Genomic DNA, 17,566 nt, shown 5'->3' with positions numbered 1-17,566 from the left:
AAAGGAACAGTTTTGCTTTAATAGTTGTTACTTTAAAATGTCAATGGTTGAGGCATGCAGGCCAGCAGGTGCCACTACAATGAACGGATATGCAATGGAGAGGTGGGAAAGGCAGAAGAGCAGTGCTTGCACCATGGAGAGGCAGGATGGGTGATGGGTATGAGACAGGGCTGTGGACCAGGTCATTTGTCAGTGTGGTCAGAGGGGTGGTGCACAGCAGCACACAGATGTGGACTCAGTCCCTGAACAGCCTGGGCCTGGGTGATGACAGAGGCTGAGATGAGGAATGGTTTGCTCTCTGGATTGGAATCCCTTGAAGGATTTCCCATGTTACCACCTAATGCCATGCAGATGCAATGGTCTATGATGCAACCTGAACCCATCTTGATGTCTGTGAGCCCTGCTGTTGCCAGGGTGGAGTGGACCTACTGATGTGACTGGCCTGTGCTGCCACCTGAGGCCATGGTGATGCCCATAGTCCAGGCTGCTTCCAAGGTCCTTATCTGGGTCTATGGTCCTGTTGCAGCTGGCCCTGTTTGTGGTCTATGTTCTCACCAGAAACCGAGAGGAAGCCCATGATCCAAGTCCCAGTTGATGACATTGATGACTGCAGCTGCACAATTGAGAAAGAGGGACATGGGAGGCTTCTGTGATAACCTCCACTTCCCCACTCCACCCTCCACCCTGCAAAAGTAGCAACAGACTAGAAGAGAAGCCATCAAAGAGAACTCTTAAAAATGTGATAGGGATGCCGAAGTGTAGCTCCGCACAACTGATGGCTTCCGGCAGGGGTAAAGGGTGGAGAAGGACTCAGTTTTCTTTAGGGCACAGGCTACTGGCGGTTTGACCACGCTCCAATGTGTATATAGGCAACACAGATTGGACTTGATTTTGTTGTTGTTTTGTTGGGGGTGGGACACAAGGGTTGGGGGGTATACATGGAAGAACTGGGAAGTGAGTGTGATTGGGGGTGGATAAGGTGAAATTCCCAAAGAATCAATAAAAATATCTTGAAAAAAAAATATCAGTGATAGTCCTGAGAGAGTCTTTAAGAGATTCTCAAAACTTCCCTCTGCTACTTCACAAGCCTGGCCACAGTCATGTGAGTTGTTCTCATCAATGTCTTCTAACTATCCACTTTAGTTCATTAACTTCTAAATGCATACCAGCTTTTCCAGCCCCAAGTTCAAAGATTACCGCAAGCTTTCCAAAAGTATACGATCAAATATGTCACAACAATATCTCATGAACTGTACCAATTACTATTTTAGTTTGGGCTTTAGAGCTATGATCAAAAGAAAACCATGACCAGAAGCAAGTTGGGGGGAAAGTTGTTTATTTGATCTTTTAGATCTCAGGTCACACTCACTCCATCACTAAGGGAAACCAGGGCAAGAACTCAACATAGGAACCTGGAAGCAGGAGCTGATGCAGAGGCTATGGAGGAATGCTGCTTACTAGGCTTGCCTGTCATGGTCATGGCTTGCTCAGCCTGTTTTCTTAAAGAACCCAGGACCACAAGCCGTGGTGGCACCGCTGACAGTGAGCTGGGTCCTCCTGCATCAACCAATAATTAAGGAAATGCATCATAAGCTTGCCCACAGTCCAATGCAGCGGAAGAATTTTCTCAACTGAGCTCCTCTTTCCAGATAACGTTATCTTTTGTCAAGCTGACAAAGCAAAATCAACAAAACCCCAAAGGCAAAATAAAACAACAACAATTACAAAAACCCAACCAGGCTATGCATGAGAACCTACCTGGAAAAAGTTTGATTACATGCACATATACAAATTTATTTAAACCAGAGAAATGGAGACGATATTTGAGGAAATGGTCTGGGTACAGACCACAAAAGAGGTTTCAATACATTCAGAATAATCCTCATTTCTGACAGTCTGTCTCTGTCTCTTGCTGTGTCTAGCTGTCTGTCTGTCTGTCTCTATCTCTCTGTCTCTGTTTCTCTCTCCCCACCCCTGGCACACAATAAAATTAGTACTCAACAACAAAGAGATGGTTTAAGCTTTAGCTTGGAAACTAAAAGGTGCACCTCTAAATTACCCATGGGTTGGAGGAAAAAAAAATCACAACAGAAGTGAACAAAAAACATGTGTAGAAAATTACGAAAGCATCGCACACCAGGCTTGTCTGGGGCTGTCTCCTTCCCTCCTGATGGAGTAATTTATAGTCCAGAATGGAGTTATTAGGGAATTTAGAACAGCTGCATCTAACCCACAGCCCAAGCAATCGACTCAACAATCTTAAAGAGAGAAGGAAACTAGGAAGAATAAAATAATAAAGATAATGAGGACAACGGGCCCAGAACAAAACAAATAGCAGCACATAAACCATAAAAGAAACACAGCAACAGAAGCAGGAGTGAGATGCTCCCAAGGCTGTGTCTTAACAAACCTCCAGAAGATGGTCCAGAAGAGGAACTGAAAGATATAACTGAACTATACGCAGAAGAAGAGAGCCTACAGGGAGACCAGATATGTCTCAGCTGCTATCAATGCCACACGCTAATCAGTCTGCAAACCTGGAGAGTGTCTCTTAGGTTCTACTTGGACTCCCATGGCTCCCGGCACAGGACTCTGGGCATGTACCATGGAGATGTGAAGAGGTTGCAAAACTGACTTCACAGTCTGGACTAGAGCGGTCTTTTTTTTTTTTTTTTTTTTTTTTTTTTTTTTTTTTTTTTAATCTTGGGACCTCTTGCTCAACCAAGTAGAATTTGTTTCCATTCGAGCCACAAAGCCAGACAGTGTGATTAGAAAAAGGTGAGACCAGGAAATCAGGGAGGAACAATGGTCAGATTGCAAAGCAAGAGATCAGTAGATAAAAAGGGTGGGGATGGGAAGTTGTCACTGGGAGACGATACCTGCCAAGGTATAAGGTCAGTATAAGTGTCATTGATCACTTTTGTGACTGTGTGGCTCCCAGTCAATTATTTAACCATCCTGCCCCTAAAGGCATTGCAGTGTGGCTGCTGTATCACATGTGTGTCAGTAGGTGGCAGAGAGGAGAGAGGCTGTGTCTATACTCAGTATTCTGACCTACAAACATCTGAATGAATAATTGCCTAACATTCCTAGAAAAAAAGCTAGCTTGAGACAACCACCAGACTGATGTCAGGGGTCCCAGATAGGGAGCTAGCTTGAGGTGACTACTAGTCAGGTGCCAGGTAGGCCCAGACGGACTCCCAGGATGGGGGAGTTAGCTGGGAACTAGAAGAACCCTACCTGGGACCGTGGGTCCTGGGCAGAAGTGAGCCTGAGATAGATGACCCTGGCAAGGGGACATTCATGCAGACTGGGCAAGGAGGGAGCCAGAGATGACCACCAGCCTGGCACCATGGGGCCTGGACAGAGAGCTAGGCTGAGCTGATCACCAGTCCAGTACCATGAAAGCCTGAGGGCACAGACCATGGACAAAATAACCCCTGCCCCAAACCATAATGTATGAATAGGGAATAGCACTCCTGAGACCACTCCTGAGTTCACCCCAGACACTCAGAGACCCCAGGTACCACTAGGAGGAGCAAGTAAGTGGTGGAGAGAGGGAGGAGAAAGAGAAACAGAAGGATGTGAAGATGTGGGCTCATGAAAAGAGGCAGGACTGGAGACTCGAGGGTAGGAGGCGATATGAGTAGCCTGATGTGAGTAGCTGGTGATGCTACCAGGGGCCATGCCAGGGTCTGTAGTCCTGCAGCAGCAAGGATCTGTTACCATCAAAGGCCAGGCAGACATCCCTGGTCTGGGCTGCCATCCTTGGGACATGTTGATGTTTGAAAGATGTGCAGATCAGGCTCCACCCCTCACCTGAGCATCATGGGAGATCTGGCCTTGGCCATAGTACCCAAACAATATAGCTGACTAAACAAGTTAACCCTGAAATCATATACAAACAAGTACTCACTAAATGGACTGAATAGTGTGTGTGTGTGTGTGTGTGTGTGTGTGTGTGTGTGTGTGTGTAAAGAAAGAGGCCACATTTCCAGAAGGAGCAAGAGAAGTTATATGGGAGGTGTTGGAGGGAGGAAAGAAAAGGGGGTAAATGATATAATTAAATTTTAGTTAAAAGCACAGAATAATTTTTAAAAAGAAGACATATCCTGGTGAACAGGTGGTGCATTAGGATTAATGAGGGAGGTCGGAAGAATGCCAGGGTAATGACATATTTGTTTGGTCCTCGCTTTCCAACAGGTCATACATTTTACCACTACCTAAATCCCTATTTCTTTTAGATTTGCATCTTTTTGAGGGGATTCTCATCCATTCTCAATTTCCCCTGCTGTGTGGCACCAGCACCGCGTGCACATCTGTCTGTGTCCATATAGGGCATGCATGTATCTATCTGTATATTTAAATCCTGCAAGCCATTAAACGTAGAACAGTGTGGCTCAGCAGCAATTCACTCGAAGGCCGTGTTCATTAGCATCTGTCTACCATGTTTATCAGCATCCATCTATTCTCTAAACAGGAATGTCGTGGAAGAATATTTACCTAATGTGGCTAATTAGGAAGGATCTTTCTGTGCTTGGATAGCTGGCGGGAAAGAAGCATATCTATACCCTCCGACCACCAGCCCTGGGGAGCCGGCTGGCCTTGGCTGTTTTAGAAGCTTCAAAGGACATGGCTGCTGAGTGTAATTTCTCCATCACTCTGCTTCCTGCGCAAACAGCCCCCTTGGAAGACTCAGAGACCTCCAGCTCTGATAAGTCTTAATAAAATGTGATACAGAAAGTCAATACCCTGCTGAATGAGGCCTCTCTTCCTCTTTTTGTTAAAATAACTTCTTTTTAAAAAGAAACAAGTCAATTCTTAGAAAGCCAGGTTGATAAGTCAGCGTTTCTGTACCGATGGCCCTGTGCAGCTTCGTCTCTATCCAGGTGGACTCATGTGACACCTGAAGCTCTTCTGAACCAACCCCTCTGCCCCCTGACAGGCCTCTGTCCCTCTTTGGCAATGGTAGGACTGAATGAGTTGACTTTCCAACCGTTCAGGGACACTTGATAAGAGTCAGGTTCAATACTAGGCATGCATATATCCATTGGATGGCAAGATATGCTCTTTATCTTCAGGGGCAGGAGAAGGTAAGTGAAAAGGAAGTCAGGAGAATATGACATGTGTTCTGATTGGTGGATGTATGTGGTGCTTTAAAGGTGGAGGACCTATGGCCATGAAGTAAACTCAGTGAAGAATCCACAGGTCAAGAGATGTTTGAGCTGAGTCTGGAAGGAAAGGTGATATTCTTCTGATGAGCAAGATAGAGAGGAACGTGCATGCAGAAGGGACACTGTGGTATAAGGTAGGTTCTAAGGACCCTTGCATATTTGAGAAACTCCTGGGGGGCAGGGGAACACAGATCCACCACCTCTGCTTGGCAAAGAGTAAACATGTAAAGCCTGCTCACTGGCAGAATGGCTGGCTTGTCACTAGAGTCACCAATTGGCAGGCTCTTTGGTAGAATCTACTGATAGAAAGCATTTTTTACAAGTGTGGACATCTTTGGCAACACCATTGTCTTCTCCTCCACCCCCATCACCACAATCTTCACTTTCTATGCCATCATCCTCATTAGCATTATCTGCTCCTTTATCATCATCTCCCAATTGATACTATCACCATCACTATCATCACTCTGTCATGACCATTACCACCATCTCCCATCACCACAATCTCCCATAGCAACTATTATCACTCTCACTCCCATCAGGACCATCTCTCCATCAGAGCCATTTCCTTGCATTAGAACCATCTCTCCATCACCACTATTACCCATTTTTACCACCCGATGGGAATCTGTCTCTTCTGAATAGAAAACATTTTCTCCTTGAAGGAGACTTTTTAGACCCAGGCAATGAAGAAAACTCACAAGGGTCCTCCAAAAGATTATAAAAGCAGTAACAATTGCTGCAAATAAGAGACTCTCCAAATAGCCTAGCTGCCTGCACCTATGCACAATCAGGCATTCAGTCTTTATGAGTTGTCATCCATGCTGGAGCAGATATTTAGTGATGCAGCTGCCTTTGAGTCATTCATGCTCCTGTGTAAACCCTCACTCATATTTCTGTAAATAACACCAACAAACTCGCCACTTCACTAAGCTAGATTTGAGTGAAACTGTTTCTGTGGTCTGTTATGAGTGCCTTGAGCAAACAGGCAATCGTTCATATCTCTCTGAGAAGAGTCTCATGTCACCACCACCATCTACTGCATCATCATCTTCATCAGCACCGTCATCGCCATCATCTCCTGGGCAGGCAGGTCCTCAGCTCTTTTTCCTTGTTCTTGCTGCCTCATCAAAGGAGAAAGGTCTATCTAACTAGGTATGAAGTGAGGTTAAATGGTTGGGTGTAAGTACCTTAATCTCTCTGGCCACAGTTTCTTTGCTGTCTAGCCTGGCAATGGCTGAAGGCTGTCTCCCCCTGCCCCTCTTTGTAATATCCTCACCTGGATTGCCATGGGTTACAACCTTCAATTGTGTTAGAAAACCACGTTTTAGTCAAAACTTTAAGTCCATCTTTCTACCAAATCTCATAGGGGTGAAGCTATTATTTTTTATATGTTTCCTATTTATTTCTCAATTTCTTCAGAGCCCAGAGGAGTGTATACATGGCATACCACTTAATGTACATGAAATTTCTATAAATTTTCTGGAATTGTCAACCACTGTGTTTATTGCTCACGGGTCACTTGCAGCCACCCAAGTACTCTACTAACCTTGGCTGGACTCATTATTGTTACTAAAAGCTGATTGTGATAAGCCCACTACGCCAGAAATATAAGCAGACACGATTGTGTCTTCTCCCCATCTCAGAATTTATTGAATGACAATAAATTCATAAGCTACTTCAGTTTTGTTTCCTAATTTGCAGAGTAGTCCCTATTTTTCTTACTAGCTGATTGAGGCAAACACGAGCTCTTCTACTTTAGTCTAAAACATGAATATTAATTCAGATCACACATTGCATCGCCCATGGGTTACAGAAAGGATTAAAGAGGCTGCAGGAAAGTCCAGAGTTCCGATGAGACCTACAAGCAGACCTGAGAGGGATGCAGAGGGGAGCTACAGGAATTGGAAAATGAACATGCCGGAGGTCTTTTGGGGGTACATCTACAGAGTGAGGACCAAGGCGCAGAACTGAGATAAGCTGTGTGGTGGAGTTCAGGTGCTAAAGTAGGAAGGGTATGGCTGTAGGGACTATAGAGATGAAAGGCCGGATCAGGTCAAGGGGAATGAAAGGGTAGACAGGTGAGTGGAAATTTAAGTAGGTCACATCAACAGTGGGTCAGAGACAAGCTGAAACCCCTGGACAGTCAGGAGTTCTCTCTTGGTCCCTTGATACACATACTGGGTGACCAGATGGCAAGGCCCATCTCTATCATATATTTGAAGTGGAAATTTCTGGTTTCTTTGGAAACTCATTATGTCATATGATGTTTTGCTGGGGCAGACACAGGTGAGTGCATGTTTCGCTGAAGCAGACACGTGAAACAATGCACCATGTTTAGAAAGAATGTAAATATGACTACAGATTCTGGGACAAGGCTTGTGCTTTGGTTTTCACGGCTTGCTTGCCTCCACTGATGATGCTCTGGCACTGGCTGGCCTTGAACTAGTATGCTGGTCTTTGCTTGTTGTGACTTTGTAGAGAGTAATGTGCCAAAGAACTTCTCATGATACTCTGGCAACTTCTTGCTACTTCTGTGGACTTGGGCCGATTGGCCTTGCCCTTTCTTCTGGATTGAACTGCCATTGTTGCCGATTCATGAGTGGTGATTGCCCAGTCGACTGGACTGTTCGATAGTTCAGTCTATTGATATCCTGCTGATATCCTTACAACAATGATTGGAATTGCCCCAAAGAACTATTCCTAAAAAGGCCACTTCCCCCATGTTCTGATGACCTTTTCTCCCCCACTACCTCTGTTGGGTGGTAGGCTAGAAGGGAGATTGAAGAGTTTAAGAACCCCTATTAAAGCAGGTTTTGAAAAATCTCAGTCTACATATATTGTCTTCCTCTTCATGGAGTCCATGTAAAGGCATCATAGCCTTTCTTTGGTTTGATGAGTTTGATGAGTCCTCTGGCTTCATATGTGTGTTCATATGTTATAATTTATCTTGATTAGTATGTAGAAGGCACTCTTTTTTACTTTGGGGAATAAGGTGTTTATTAGTCAGTGCCTCATAGGTGGTGCTAAACAGATGGTGCACATGTATCCACCAAGGTGAAGGGCCATCCCTTCTCTGTGCTGGCACTCAAAATGGAGTCAAAAGCTGCTTGTAAAATGGAGCTTCTTAGGGCAAGGCACAGCCTCAGAAGCCGCTCTTTCTCACAATGTGGACTCAGTTAGCCTGAGGTCCACACTGGTGGAATGGCAACTAGTTTTAAATGGCCTCTGTTCTCCTTTGTGTGAAACCCATCCTCTGCGGGCAAGCCCAAACCTGTTCTCAGCATCCAAGCAGACAGCAAGAGGAGAGGATAAAAATAAGCGAGGTTTGGACAGGCACAGCATCATTCTGCACTCGCTTGATTGAACACAGCAAACTGTCAAGAACTCCTGAGTTCTGTGAGGGAGAGGTACTCCCCCTTTTCAGGACAGGAGCTTCAAAAGCCTTGGATATAGGGGAAAAAAGAATAGGCCTGATTCCCATTTAGAGTTACATCCCAGGTCAGTACCATGAATGTGGCATCTATGCTATAAACAGAACCAGCACCCCCATTTCCTTAGTGGACCTCTGTCTACGGTGGCTTGTTATATCACAACATATGATGGATGTCAACAGGCATCATATATCCTTAAGAGAATCCTACAACATGGGTGAATCACTTTTACCGTCTACAGGATGAAATTGAGATCTGACAGGTTTTCGGTTCTGGCTAATGTCCCACAGCTGGGCTATAGGGAGAGCCAGGCTTCTCTGCATCCCACCCCAGAATGGCAGATGGCTGCCTCCCCAGCCTCAGCAAATTGAGGGTGGGGCTCTCTTTTGCATCCTCCATCGAACCAAAGGCTTCCTAAATCGAGCCTCTTCTGGATCCACTGCTCTGCTCCCTGAGATGGGGAGGCTGCCTGCCTCACCCCTGAAGCTTAATTAAAATGAAGATGAAGTACTCTCCATGACGGGTCACGCTTGGTGGCAGTCACTGTGCCAAGGACCCGGCGGGCCTTCTGATGTTGAGCATCCTTTTCCAGCCTCTGCACTGGCTCAGCTTCCTCCGGGAGCCTCATTATAATTCCTTTGGTAATTAAAACAACAGATGTTATAATTAAAAGGCTCCTCATTAAATCACAAATAACTGAAGCTTGAGGTGGGGCCTCATGGAACCATGTCACCAAGTCACCTTTAGAGGGAATAAAAAGCAAGTGAAGGGGGGGGGGAGGTTGGGATCACAGGCTTAGTATTGCAAAAGGCAGCCAGGCAAGGAGCTCATGAGATACCTACAGAGCTGCCTGGGGGAAATTCCACCAAGGCTCTGGGCTCCCAGGGAAGGATGGAGTTGGGCCCCCAAAGTCCCCTTTGGGTAGTTAAAGGAATAGCCCCAGTAGGAGAAGCCTTGGGGGTATGTTCATTGCTTCCTGGGGGAGCTCCCAACACAACCAAAAACTTAGCTGAAAAAGGGGAAGCATGCCAGAGAGTAACAGGATACATGGTTCTTATTTTGCCTTGGCCACTGACTTCCTCACTGTCCTTGAGCAAACCTTGTCACCAAGCCACAGTACCATACTCTGGAAAATGTTGAGAGTAACATACTGGATGTTTGTAAACCCTCCAGCTCCTGTTTGGAGGACAGATGGGCAGATGCATAAGACCTGGACTCCTGGGACTTCTGGGAAGTGCCTCTAAACAATGTCTCATGGAGGAGCCACTAAACTACAGCTGTGACCCACAGACAGTTTCCCATATGCATGCGTGATCTGTGTGGTGAAGGATGCTTCACACTGGATCCGATTCTCACCCGGGATGGTGTTGCTTTCTTTAACCCCATTTTCATTTCTTTCTGGCCAAGTTGTTGGTCTGGGGGGAGCTATAGAGTCCAGAGGAGTAATAAGATGTTATTATTGAGCCAGCCTAGTCTCTTCTGAGGCAGAGGAGAGGATAAAGCTCTACCAACCAGTCCCGTGTTGCTTTCTAACCTCTGTGTCTCTTCCTAGACTTATCCTTAGGTGCTTTCATTCCCTACTAGTCTGTTTCCCTAGTGTACACCAAAGGCAACGAGCCTCATCACCACCATCAAGTTGTCTGGAGTACTTTACTTAATGATAGAACCGTGAAAGCAAATGCTCCTGCTGTACTTATCACACTGCAAGCACATTCTATAGCTTTATGTTCATTCATTACATCCTTACAACAGCTTTATGGGAATGTGTGATGGTTAGCTTTGTCGACTTGACATGACCTGGAGTAGCCTGGAAATAGAATCTCAATGAGTGTTTTAGGTATTGTTTTATTAACATGAAGAGGCACTAAAACCAAGGCAACTCTTATAAAAGAAAGCCTTGGGGGACTTGCTTATATTTTCAGAGGGTTAGCCCATTATCGCCATGGTAGGAAGTATACAAAACCACACCGAATCCTTCCCAAATAAACTCACTATCTGGACACCAAACATTTAAACATATGAACCTTTGGGGCCATTCTCATTCAAACCATCATAAAAAGGGATTGTCCACATTGGGCTGGCTCGTGAGTGTGTCTGTGGAGGATTGTCTTAGTTTAATTAATTGATGTCAGAAGACTCAGTCCACTGTGGGAGGCACAATTCCCTAGTCAATGCTTCCTGAATTGTATGAAAATAGAGCAGCAGAGCTGAAATCAGGCAAGGAAGCAAGTGACTCTTTATGCATTGGGTTTGCTCTGCTCTTAACCATGGATATGCTGTTACAACCTTCTTCAAGCTCCTGCTGCTGTGACTTCCCTACAGTGATGCTCTTCAACTTGGAATTGTAACCTAAAATAAACCCTTTTCCTCTAAGTTGGTTTTTGTCAGAATATTTCATCATAGCAACAGAAATAAAACCATAGCTGAGAATAAGTGGAAGAATGAATAGGTAACCAGTTGGGGGCATAGAGTCTGGGAAAGAGTGTTTTATGCTCAGGCAAATAAGGGTCCCCATGGTGGTAGGGTACTGCTAGAAGGGAGACATTATGTACATAGGTCCTGCCTTATATCATATGCTACCTTCTTTCCCATCTCTGAGGTTTCCCTTTAGAGCAGACCCTGCTCATAGGTCACAGCTGAGAAGGTGCATAAGGAACTGATGAGTCAGGCAAGCATGCCCACCTTACTAGCTAAGAGACACATCAAGTCATGTCCCAGCAGCAGAGATGATGTGAAAACAACAGTCACAATGTCAAATATCAGAACAAGAGAGAGACACTGTATCAGACTGTCTCAGCCTTAGTCCTCTCCACAGTGTCTTTAGTCTAGTACTGTGCCCATCACTTAGAAAACCCTCTAGAAATATTGGTTGGTATGGCTGGTTATATGGATGGATGATTGAACAGATGAATGGTGGTATGGATGGATCAATGGATTATATGTGTGGACACATGGGAATATTATATTAATGATTAGATACATGGCATGGGTTGATCACTATCAGTGGATACATGGATGGATTGATAGACAAATGGATAAATAATAGACAAATTGATAGGGCAAATAGATAAACAAGTGAACATCTGTTATGTGCTAGATACTGTGTATGAATTGTAAGATTGGCCCCAATATTCCCATTCTACAGACAGAAAATATAGACACAGTGACTTGCCTAAGTGGCGGCACTGGCATTTGAACCTTAGAATGTTCACCTCCCAAACTCCTTATCTTATTCTGTGATTCTGCTCTGTGCAAGTTGAGTTGAGTTCCTTGGCTCTGTTTAGATGAATTCTGTCCATCCCTATGTGTCCTCACCATGTGGCTGACAGGGATCCTTGCATGGCATGTCCAGTGTTCAGCACTGGAAACAGACATGGTCTCTATCCTGGTTGAATCCGGTCCCTAGAGACACTGGCCACAAAGTGGAGGATGCTGGCCTAGGTCAATGTGCAGGTTTAGGGGAGCCCAATGCAAAGTTAAGATCACGCCTACATCCCCAAGACCTTGGTATCTAAAGTAGCTTTTGAAGACAAAGTCAGGTAAAGAGAAGACCACTACAGGTGGAGGGAACAAGATTTATAAAATCAAGGTTGTGCAAAGGAACCCTTGGTGGAGGTTTCTTGCTGGTGACAACAGTGGAGCATTATGGCAGGGATAGAAGATGGAGCAGAATTAAGTATTGAGGCCAAGTGATGAGAGCTTTAAACACCAGGAAGACAGAGGCTGTCAGAGCAGGGGAATGCACTGCTCAGAACATGCACAAAGAAAGTTCAGTCAATACCCTAGGTGAGATGGTCAGATGCTGGGAGACCTGGGATGTGTATATAGATTCAGATACTCTTATGAACCATAAAATTACACAGATGCTCAAAATGGAATACCCTATAGATCATTTCCAACCCCTGGTTGCATATAAGCAAGAGGTTCAAGGTTGAGCAGAAACCAGCTGAGCAGCTTCAGGAAGTGCAGAATCTCATTGTGTCTGGGAGGTTGGTATAAAATGATGCTCATAAGAAACTTTTCTCCCTTGAGGACAATGAAGCACAAAAGGAGGGGGCGAATGCTTGACAGCAGCTCTGATTAAAGTCAAACACGATGTTCTCAACAATGCAGGCTGCTGGGGCCCCAGAGAAGTGAGTGACACAGAGTACAGTAACTCTGGGCCAGGCGGGGAGGGAAGGTGGCTCCCAGGAGACCGAGTCAGAGGCTGCTGGAGGCATGGAGGCCTCCAACCTCCTCCTCTAGAGGAGAAACTTCCTTGACAACTCCATGGCTTTTTACTGTCCTCCTTTTGTGGGGAGCCTCGTGCCCTCTGTACCCTGGGCAGGGTAGCATAAGCTGCAGACTGACATCAGCACAAGCTGTATTGTGTTTTGTCTTTTCAGTACTAGTAATAGAACCCAGGATGTCACATATGCTAAGCAGGGTCTTTACCCTTGAGCTCTGTCTACCCATGGGATATGCATCCAGATTCAGTTACTCTTATGAACCTTAAATTTCCACAGATACTCAGAACGGAATTTTCTAGATGTGGCCTCTGACCTAAGGGAAAGAAGTCCTTTGGTTTTTGTTTTTTTGTTTGTTTTGTTTTTTGTTTTTGTTTTTGTTTTTTTTTTTTTGTCTCCTCCTTATGAGTCACCACTTCCTTCACAGGGGTCCACTCTCTTCTAACCTCTCTCCATGGTCCTATTAACTTGGACTTCAGGCTTCAACAGAAGAATTCAACGTGGGGCACAGATGTTCTGTCCATCACAGAGGGCATTGGGAGCCTGCACGTGTGTTTCCTAGCACTTATGTGGCTGTCTTTCCAAGGTTCACACTGTCTTCCCTTACCTCCCAGGCCCATGAGAAGCACAACAGCTCAGGGAATGGTCACACTGTGGACCCAGTGGCTGACAAGCTGGTGCCATCTGCATAAGCCAGTTCCCTTCCCCTGGTCTCTGTCTTTTTCTGCACAGTGGAAGTGAAGCCCTCCAGGCTACTGTGTGTACAAAAGGATATTATGCCTGGACAAACACTATTTCCTTTTTCATGTTTTTATTAATATTCTAATTACACAAGTAATTTTCAAGTGTCATCACTATTAACAACAATGATTTTTTTTTTTCAAAGCAGAGCTTAGCCAAGGGCTCCAGAGCTCAGAGCTAGGTCCTGTTCAGGGGTGACCACCATTATGGGTGCTTAGAGAAATGAGAGGCTTAGTTTTTCTTTCTGTTTGTTCTGTACAGTGAGACTTGCACCTCCTGTGGTCCTTGCTCAGGGCCTCCCAGATGCCACACCAGATCTCATCTGGTGGACCCTGTTCCCATCCTGGCTCATTCAGTGTCCCCCTGCGTACATCTTCATGTAGCCATGTGGCAAGGCACCCCAGCTTCTCAATGGGTGCTGGGTGGGGACGACTGTTGGAGTTAGAGGCCATTCAAGCCTTGCTTGGGAAGGTGACCTTGGCAGTGACTTTATTCTACCTTAGCAGTACTCTAAAGAGTTAGAAGCCAGCCCCACTCATGCTCAAAGGGAGAGGGCTGCAAAGGTTAAACTTGTGGCAGAGGGGTTGCTTTAGGGTGTGTCTTAATTACTTTTCTATTGCCAGGTCAAAACACCATGGTCAAGACATATATAAGAAAACATTTAATTTGGGGCTCCACTCTCCAGAGGGTTAGAGTCCACTATCACCATGGTGGGGAGCATGGTGGCAGGCATGCAGGCATGGCACTGGGGAAGTTGCTGAGAGCTTACACCTTCATCCATAAGCATGAGATAGAGAACTAACTGGAAATAGCATGGGCATTTGAAAGCTCAAAGCCCTCCCCCAGTGACACATCTCTCATGGCTAAACACTTCATTCCATTAAGGCGATAAGGCATATGATTAATAAACTTTTCCTGGCTTCTCCAGGGCTTATCTACATGCACAGAACCTTTTTTTTTTCCCTCTACACATTCTATCTACACACTTAGTTCTACAATAAAAGAAGAAATCTCTACCCTGTAGGGTCAGATTTTTCAAATACCTACTTTAATAAGGTTCTTTAACAGTTCAACCTCCCTAGCCCACCAACCAAAAGTAGGGGCAGAAGAAAGGTTAGGAAATGGCAGAAGTGGACCTGTTTAGAAGTAGTTCTTTGGGGGCGATTCCAAACTTGAATCAGGAACAGCAGTCCAGTCCAATCAAGAACATCGGATGGGAATCAGTAGCAGTGGCTCAATCCAGAAGGAGCCACGAGGCTCTGCAGGAATACCACCAGAAGTTCTTCGGCACTTTTCTCTCTGTGAAGTCATTACAAATGAAGACAGGCAAAGCATTGCAAGATGAACCAATACAAGAGCATCCCTCCCCCCACTCTCTGTGGGGTTATATTTATATCTAAACATCACACTTGTCCTCTCCAGCAAAACATTATATGCCCTTTCACAGCTTCCAGAAAAACATCACATGACACTACTGAGCCTCCCAAGAAAACAGAAATTTTCACTTCACTATGGGATCCCCTTTCTGAAGCTCTTTGAAGATGCCAAGGGATCTTTGGTAGTAAGCACAGTGTAAGATGTGAGCTTTGAGTTGTTTCTTCTGCAAGAGAGACAGGATGCTGGCTTGCTGGTGCTTGGCAGGTTGTGTGGAGGCTAAGTCCTGATGGAAGAAACCCCGCTTGAGTCTTCTTTTCATCACCTCTCACCCTGTGACTTTTCCTAAGACCTCTTGCCAGATCTTTCTGTAGCCCACCTGTCCCAGACAGAACACATGAACGACATTGTCCCTTTGTGCAGGATTTACACTCCTGGCACTGATGGGGGGCTTGTTGTCCATGTGTCCCTATGGCAGACTGTCAGAAGGATTTATACTGGGAACAGCGGCATTGCTCTATTGAATGGCACTGAATGGTGCAGCTAACTTTCTCGTGGTAGGTTCTTGTCCCTCAGGAAATTATCCTGAATTTTTGCTCTAGAGGAGTGTTGTATAGTAGTCTCCCCACAAGATTAAAATCTTCCATCTTAGAGGGAAACAGTTACTAAGACACAGGATGTTAGAGGGGGAGGTGAAACAACAGGATACTTGATGACAGGATAGTTACAGAGAGGTGTAATCACAGGGTGTTCTAAAGGGAAATATAACATTCCATCCTGGAGAAGAGTGCTTTAAGCTCAGGAGATAAACAACTCAATGGCTTCAGGAAGTCCCTGAAGCTAGGCAGATTCACTACTCCCCCACCCCCCACATATGCAGTAAAGACTGTTGGGAGACAGTCTTAGGTAAATCATGCCACTTAGAAGATTCTCAGACATGCTAAATTGCCTAGAAGAATTAGAGACAAGCTGAACTGTCAGGAAAAGGCTCAGAGAGACTGAGTTGAGGACCTGCCAAGAGCTCTCTCACTCTTCCACCTGTTGAGTGTCCTGCAGGCTATTCAGTGTGCTCCAATGTTCCCAGCTTTTCACGAACTGTCATCTGTGCTGGGGTAGGCTTTGATGATTCGGCTGTTTGTGTCATTTCTGTTCCTGCAAGAAACTTCAGTGAAGCTCACTGGTTCACCAAGTTACACTTTGGTGGTATCTGTACTTTGGTATGTTGTTGCTTCCCTATACAGGGTTTGGATAAATGTTTGTTCGTATCTTCTCAGGAATAGTCTCACACAAGAAATAATAGGACAATTTCTCCGCAGGGAAAAAAAAATAAGCCACTATAAACAATACCATTTGGAATTGTAGAAACTGTATAGGGCTGACCCACAAGAAACTGAGTAGTGGCCAGAGAGAAGGGAGTTCAACTCCTGGCCATTTTATAAGGGACAATCAGAATCTGGATCTTCCCTGCTTGCTGCTGGGGTCTAACTACCATGATCAGGAGGCCAGGGAAGCCACCTGGAGAAAGACAGTACTTGGGGAGGGTCTCAGGGAACTATCAGAGCCAAGTCAAAGTAAGGATCCCGTGACCTGCAAACTCAGTATACAGCAACCTTGTGAAGGAAGGAACAGGTCTCCTCTTATGCAGATGGCAACTTTTACTTACCACCTATCCCTCAGGTAGAACTGTTGACTTCTGTGGCTTGCAAGGGCCAGGAGATGGCAGACACTAGCTAGACTCTAATGCATTTGCAGTTGGGTGAAGAGAAGTGAGGGCTTGAGGACAGAGACACAGCCCACCATGGCCTTGATAGGGGCCAAGGCTGTGCCAAGCTATCATACAGAACTGTGGTACAGTTCAGGGACAAGAACGGTGCACAGGCTATGAGTGGGTTATAAGCTTAGACTGAAGCTGATATCGGCTTTGATCTTTGGCTATACCACACTGGTCTGACAGATAGGGTGACCACCCTTAATTCAAGGCCATGGTCAGGGTCTTGTTTGGCCAGGATCAGGGCTTGATTTGTACCCTACATCAGGATCAGGTTCAACGTCCCCTTTTTCCTTTAGGAAAACTCATGGTACTCTAAGAGAGGCATGGAAACTGGCTGTTGAATGGTAGCCTGCTCTGCCTGGGTGTCATTCCTGAGCATGTGGCTAAGGAAAGTTACAAGCGGCGAAAGCAAGAACTCAGAGACGAAACCTCGTATATCTCAGTGCTCTGTTTCCCCAAATCTTTCAACTTCCCTGTCTTCCAGTCCAGGTTCCCCTAAATGGCACACCTGGCATAGATAGGTTTGGCCAGATGCTAGACATATTTCTAATGTCCAAGAAGGTGAGTCATGGTGGAATCTATCAATTAGGGTGTCTGGCTTCCACACAGGTAAGTTTCCTTATTTGGGAGGGATTCATGACTTATAAGGAGAGCAGTTCCACAGACTGCCTCTGACTGGAGTCTTCATGTGTTCTGAGGTTGATGGTGGGGTAGCATGGCAGGCTTCCTGGGGGAAGTGATATTTATACCTCCTGATAAGACTGTCAGGCTGGGCGTGGTGGCGCACACCTTTAATCCCAGCACTCGGGAGGCAGAGGCAGGCAGATTTCTGAGTTCAAGGCCAGC

The 17,566-nt window shown here is 45.5% G+C and overlaps 1 non-coding gene across 1 annotated transcript; it reads left to right on the top strand.

Annotated features, from left to right (window-relative positions):
• Positions 1–2,957: 2,957 nt before the first annotated feature.
• Positions 2,958–3,088, top strand: LOC115065432. Its single transcript, XR_003845222.1, has one exon. It is a non-coding gene; the product is annotated as a small nucleolar RNA SNORA17 (small nucleolar RNA).
• The last annotated feature ends 14,478 nt before the right edge of the window (positions 3,089–17,566 follow it).

The sequence above is a fragment of the Mus pahari genome, chromosome 14 (assembly GCF_900095145.1).
Source record: "Mus pahari chromosome 14, PAHARI_EIJ_v1.1, whole genome shotgun sequence".
In the NCBI taxonomy this organism is placed as follows: domain Eukaryota; kingdom Metazoa; phylum Chordata; class Mammalia; order Rodentia; family Muridae; genus Mus; species Mus pahari.
This window is presented reverse-complemented; position numbering and strand designations above follow the sequence as displayed.